This window comes from Triticum urartu, chromosome 5A, assembly GCF_056163025.1.
Source record: "Triticum urartu cultivar PI428250 chromosome 5A, HENAU_Tu73, whole genome shotgun sequence".
Classification (NCBI taxonomy): Eukaryota; Viridiplantae; Streptophyta; class Magnoliopsida; order Poales; family Poaceae; genus Triticum; species Triticum urartu.
This window is the reverse complement of record NC_141877.1, coordinates 127,330,998-127,337,949: the sequence shown is the minus strand read 5'-3', so window position 1 is coordinate 127,337,949 and position 6,952 is coordinate 127,330,998.

The window sequence follows — 6,952 nt, the reverse complement described above, 5'->3', positions numbered from 1 at the left end:
GCTTGTGCTATCTATTGCTGTGTCCAGGGGATGGAGCTTGAGGCAGCTAGACGTTCAGAACGCGTTTTTGCATGGTGTTCTGGAAAAGGAGGTTTATATGAAACAACCACCTGGGTATGCAGATAAGAAAACACCTCATTATGTGTGCAAGCTTGACAAGGCACTTTATGGCCTAAAACAGGCCCCAAGAGCATGGTACTCAAGGTTAAGCTCTCAGCTGAGGTGTCTTGGTTTTGTTGCATCCAAAGCTGACACGTCACTCTTTATTTATAACAAGGCAAACACAGTCATATTTGTGCTGATATATGTTGATGTATATTTGCAAGTTCTCCACAAGATGCCACTAATGCTCTTTTGCATGATTTGAGATCAAAGTTTGCCTTGAAGGATCTTGGTGATTTGCACTTTTTCTTAGGCATTGAAGTTAAGAAGATTCCACATGGTATAGTCCTGAACCAGGAAAAATATGCTACTGAACTTTTAGCTCGTATGGGAATGAAGGACTGTAAGCCTTCACCCACTCCATTGTCTTCTTCAGAAAAACTTTCAGCCTTTAAAGGTGAGCCGCTCAAAGAAGAAGAAAGCACAAGATACAGGAGTGCTGTAGGAGCTTTGCAATATCTGACACTTACAAGACCAGACATATCATTTGCAGTCAATAAGGTTTGTCAGTATTTGCATGCACCTACTTCTGTACACTGGACAGCTATAAAAAGGATTTTCAGGTACATCAAACATACTGTGAGCCTTGGGTTACAATTTAGACGTTCTGGCTCTACTCTTGTGAGTGCTTTCTCTGATGCTGATTGGGCAGGATGTAGTGATGACAGAAGGCAACTGGAGGTTTTGCTATATTCTTTGGTTCTAATCTTATATCTTGGAGTGCTAGGAAACAAGCTACAATGTCAAGGTCAAGTACTGAGGCTGAGTACAAGTCACTGGCAAATGCAACCGCTGAAATTATCTGGGTTGAATCCTTGCTTAATGAGTTGGGTGTTAAACAACATCGTGTCTCATGTCTTTGGTGTGATAACTTGGGAGCCACCTATCTCTCTGCTAACCCAGTATTTCATGGTCGAACTAAGCACATTGAAATTGACTTTCACTTTGTAAGAGAAAGAGTTGCAGAGAAGAAACTGGATATCAGATTCATTCCATCAAAAGATCAAGTGGCAGACGGGTTCACCAAGGCGTTGCCAGCTCGGCCATTCGAAGAGTTCAAGAGGAATATCAACCTAGGATAGTTGAGATTAAGGGAGGGTGTTAGAGTTTATGTGTAATACGTTTGTAATCTCAACTAAACCCCTCTTTCTCTCTCTCTCTCTTATCTCATATCTCATTTAACCACCGAATCCTAGAGATCGGTAGGTTTCCAAACTTGTACCCCAAGCTTGGCCTTGCGCCCTGATCAATATAAATCCAACGCGGCTCCCTTACGAGGGAGTAGAAACACTTCCTGACAATCGAAAACAGGAAAAGTTAAAAATTCTAATGCAAGCCACATGTTGAAGCATTATACAACACCTCAACCCATCAAACAAGCACGTCACGCTCGCCACCAACACCCCGGAGACGCCAAGAGCCATATCATCACGCACCCGATACATATAGCACGCCACCCATATGGGCTTAGCATTTATTTTTGAATGCGTGGGCTTAGCATTTTAGTGAAAACAAAAACGGAGAATATGAATGGTTGGGGAGGGGATGACTATACTTTCTTCAAAAATAAATGCTAAGCCCACGTGAAATTTTTGAAGCCATGGAGAAAAACTTCAATGATTTATTCAACCTCCCTCCCCTCCTCCCCCAAGCTACACATAGCCCCGTCATTGATGTACACAGCGGTTTAAAAATATATATGTCTATTTTCCACCAGAAAAAAGAGAAGTCCAGAATTCTAGCGCAAACCGTCTGTTGAACCATGATATTTCTGTTTTCTGGATGTAAAACTCTTAAATCTCTCTCAAAGTCGAGCATGTCCAAATATCTAAATGTGTCGGCCTTGTGAACAAGATACAACGTTACATCCCGAAAATTCAATTCAGCTCTCAGGAGCACGTGCTCCCCGGGCCCAAAAATAATTTTTGAAATGTCATAAATATCAAGACAAAATTTTATGTGTTCTAAGTCACATCCAAATGCTATCTACAAATTTTGAGGCAAAAAGGTTAAGCATTTTGGCATTTGCAAAAAAAATTGAACACCAAATATTATCCCCCATATGTCACCCAAAAATTGTTTTTTCACCGACGAAACACTGCTGCTCCGTTTCCCGTGAAAATTGTCAAGCATGCTTGCGACACTAACACAAACATCCACAAAAAATTTCATAATTTTTTGAAAACATTTACTATTTTTTCGCGTTACACATGCTCCCGAGAGCCAAAACACCCCTCCCCATTATATCCCTAAAACCAAACACAACACGTCAGCCACCAACCCTTAAAATGCCAATAAGCACATCAGATTCTCGACACATTTGATTCTGTAATGGACAACTTATAGTTGGAGCAAGGTATGATGTGTTAGACCCCGAGATGAACCAATGTATATATGACATCTTCATTGTAAAATAAATACACACATTTTCCGGCAAAAGCACGAGAAAACCAAATTCTAATGCAAGCCACCTATCAAAGCAACCGCCGCCGATGAAGAGTAGCGTAGATTGAAAGGATCCGACCTGAAAACACATGAACATAGACGAACTACGACCAGATCCGAGCAAATTGTTGGGGAACGTAGCAGAAATTCAAAATTTTCCTACGTATCACCAAGATCTATCTATGGAGAAACCAGCAACGAGGGGAAGGAGAGTGCATCTACATACCCTTGTAGATCGCTAAGCGGAAGCGTTCAAGTGAACGGGGTTGATGGAGTCGTACTCGTCATGATTCAGATCACCGATGATCCTAGTGCCGAACGGACGACACCTCCGCGTTCAACACACGTACAGCCCGATGACGTCTCCCACGCCTTGATCCAGCAAGGAGAGAGGGAGAGGTTGATGAAGATTCAGCAGCACGACGGCGTGGTGGTGGATGCAGGGCGTCACAGTAGCAGGGCTTCGCCTATACTACGAGAGAGAGACGTAACGGGGAGAGAGGGAGGGGCTGCACCAAAGGCAAAAGGTGTGTTTGAGAGGCCCTCCTACCCCACTATATATAGGAATCCCAAGGGGGGGGTGCGCCAGCCCCTAGGAGATCCAATCTCCAGGGGGGCGGCGGCCAGGGGAGGAGTCCTCCCCCCCCCCAAGGCACCTAGGAGGTGCCTTCCCTCCTTGGGACTCTTCCTTAGGGTTTCCCCCTTCACCCTAGGCGCATGGGCCATAAGGGAAGTGGCGCCCCAGCCCACTTTGGGCTGGATCCCTTCCCACTTCAGCCCATGGGACCCTCCGGGATAGGTGGCCCCACCCGGTGGGCCCCCGGGACCCTTCCGGTGGTCCCGGTACAATACCGATGACCCCGAAACTTGTCCCGATGGCCGAAACAGGACTTCCTATATATAAATCTTTACCTCCGGACCATTCTGGAACTCCTCGTGACGTCCGGGATCTCATCCGGGACTCTGAACAATATTCGGGTTACTGCATACACATATCTTCATAACCCTAGCGTCACCGAACCTTAAGTGTGTAGACCCTACGGGTTCGGGAGACATGCAGACATGACCGAGACGTTCTCCTGTCAATAACCAACAGCGGGATCTGGATACCCATGATGGCTCCCACATGTTCCACGATGATCTCATCGGATGAACCACGATGTCAAGGACTTAATCAATCCCATATACAATTCCCTTTGTCTATCGGTATGTTACTTGCCCGAGATTCGATCGTCGGTATCCAATACCTAGTTCAATCTCGTTACCGGCAAGTCTCTTTACTCGTTCCGTAACACATCATCCCGTGATCAACTCCTTGGTCACATTGCACATATGATGATGTCCTACCGAGTGGGCCCAGAGATACCTCTCCGCTTACACGGAGTGACAAATCCCAGTCTCGATTCGTGCCAACCCAACAGACACTTTGGAGATACCTGTAATGCACCTTTATAATCACCCAGTTACGTTGTGACGTTTGATACACCCAAAGCATTCCTACGGTATCTGGGAGTTGCACAATCTCATGGTCTAAGGAAATGATACTTGACATTAGAAAAGCTTTAGCATACGAACTACACGATCTTTGTGCTAGGCTTAGGATTGGGTCTTGTCCATCACATCATACTCCTTATGATGTGATCCCGTTATCAACGACATCCAATGTCCATGGTTAGGAAACCGTAACCATCTATTGATCAACGAGCTAGTCAACTAGAGGCTCACTAGGGACATGGTGTTGTCTATGTATCCACACATGTATCTGAGTTTCCTATCAATACAATTATAGCATGGATAATAAACGATTATCATGAACAAGGAAATATAATAATAACCAATTTATTATTGCCTCTAGGGCATATTTCCAACAGTCTCCCACTTGCACTAGAGTCAATTATCTAGTTCACATCGCCATGTGATTAACACTCACAGGTCACATCGCCATGTGACTATCACCCAAGAGTTTACTAGAGTCAGTATTCTAGTTCACATCACTATGTGATTAACACTCAATGAGTTTTAGGTTTGATCATGTTGCTTGTGAGAGAGGTTTTAGTCAACGGGTCCGAACCTTTCAGATCCTTGTGTGCTTTACAAATCTCTATGTCATCTCCTAGATGTAGCTACCATGCTCTATTTGGAGCTATTCCAAATAACTGTTCTACTTGGAGCTATTCTAAATTGTTGCTCCATTATATGCATCCGGTATCTCTACTCAGAGCTATCCGGATAGGTGTTAAGCTTGCATCGATGTAACCCTTTACGACGAACTCTTTTACCACCTCCATAACCGAGAAACTTCCTTAGTCCACTAGTTACTAAGGATAACTTTGACCGCTGTCCTGTGATCCATTCTTGGATCACTCTTGTACCCCTTGACTGACTCATGGCAAGGCACACTTCAGGTGCGGTACACAGCATAGCATACTGTAGAGCCTACGTCTTAAGCATAGGGGACGACTTTCGTCCTTTCTCTCTATTCTGCCATGGTCGAGCTTTAAGTCTTAACTTCATACCTTATAACTCAGGCAAGAACTCCTTCTTTGACTGATCCATCTTTAACACCTTCAAGATCACGTCAAGGCATGTTCTCATTTGAAAGTACCATTAAGCGTTTTGATCTATCCTTATAGATCTTCATGCTCAATGTTCAAGTAGCTTAATCCAGGCTTTCCATTGAAAAACACTTTCCCAATAACCCTATATGCTTTCTAGAAATCCTACATCATTTCTGATCAACAATATGTCAACATATACTTATCAGAAATTCTATAGTGCTCCCACTCACTTCTTTGGAAACACAAGTTTCTCATAAACTTTGTATAAACCCAAAATCTTTGATCATCTCATCAAAGCATACATTCCAACTCCGAGATGCTTACTCCAGTCCTTAGAAGGAATGTTGGAGCTTTGCATACTTATTAGCATCTTTCAGGATTGACAAAACCTTTCGGTTGTATCACATACAACCTTTCCTCAAGAAAATCGTCGAGGAAACAATGTTTTGACATCCTATCTGCAAGATTTCATAAATAATGCAGTAATCGCTAATATAATTCCAACAGACTCTTAGCATCGCTACGAGTGAGAAAGTCTCATCGTAGTCAACTCTTTGAACTTGTCGGAAAACATCTTAACGACAAGTCGAGCTTTCTTAATGGTGACATTACCATCATTGTCCGTCTTCCTTTTTAAAATCCATCTGTACTCAACAGCCTTACGACCATCAAGTAGTTCTTCCAAAGTCTACACTTTGTTTTCATATATGGATCCTCTCTCGGATTATATGGCCTCGAGCCATTTATCGGAATCCAAGCCCACCATCGCTTCTCCATAGCTCGTAGGTTCATTGTTATCTAGCAACATGACTTCCAAGACAGGGTTACGTACCATTCTGAAGTAGAACGCATCCTTGTCATGCTACGATGTTTGGTAGTGACTTGATCTGAAGTTTCATGATCACCATCATAAGCTTCCACTTCAATTGGTGTAGGTGCCACAGGAACAACTTCATGTGCCCTGCCACACACTAGTTGAAGAGACGGTTCAATAACCTCATCAAGTCTCCACCATCCTCCCACTCAATTCTTTCGAGAGAAACTTTTCCTCGTGAAAGGACCCGATTCTAGAAACAATCCTTTATTGCTTTCGGATCTGAGACAGGAGGTATACCCAACTGTTTTTGGGTGTCCTATGAAGATGCATTTATCCGCTTTAGGTTCGAGCTTATCAGCCTGAAACTTTTTCACATAAGCGTCGCAGTCCCAAACTTTTAAGAAATGACAGCTTAGGTTTCTCTAAACCATAGTTCATACGGTGTCATCTCATCGGAATTACGTGGTGCCCCTTTTAAAGTGAATGTGGTTGTCTCTAATGCCTAACCCATAAACTATTGTGGTAATTCGATAAGAGACATCATGGTATGCATCATATCCAATAGGGTGCAGTTATGATGTTCGGACACACCATCACACTACGGTGTTCCAGGCTATATTAGCTGTGAAATGATTTCCACAATGTCTTAATTCTGTGCCAAACTCGTAATTCAGATATTCATCTCTATGATCATATCATAGATATTTTATCCTCTTGTCACGACGATATTTCAACTTCACCCTGAACTTACTTGAACCTTTCAATAATTCAGACTCGTGATTCATCAAGTAAATGTACTCAACATCTACTCAAATCATCTGTGAAGAAAGAACATAACGATATCCACTACATGCCTCAGCACTCATTGGACTGCACACATCAAAATGTATTACTTCCAGCAATTTGCTTTCTAGTTCCATTTTACTGAAACCGAGGCTTTCAGTCATCTTGCCCATGTGGTATGATTTGC